Here is a 248-nt window from a genome sequence, read left to right as displayed (position 1 = left end):
TTTGACACACTGAGCTCCTCTCTCCCTTGTCTTTCCATTTCTGTGCATCCAAGTTCAAGAAATGCCTGTTACTAACCTAGCTCTGGGGAGTCATTCCCCGGAGTCCTTGGCCCTCATTTATCAACCTAACGTAGAAACCAGCGCAGTTATGAGCGCAGAAATCCTCTTACGACAGGCTTCACGTGGGATTTATAAAACGTTTGTATCACACCAATCAGAGCGTAAGAATGATCGTACATTGATAAATG

The sequence above is a fragment of the Etheostoma spectabile genome, chromosome 1 (assembly GCF_008692095.1).
Source record: "Etheostoma spectabile isolate EspeVRDwgs_2016 chromosome 1, UIUC_Espe_1.0, whole genome shotgun sequence".
Lineage (NCBI taxonomy): Eukaryota > Metazoa > Chordata > Actinopteri > Perciformes > Percidae > Etheostoma > Etheostoma spectabile.
Note: the sequence above shows the minus strand (reverse complement) of the source record.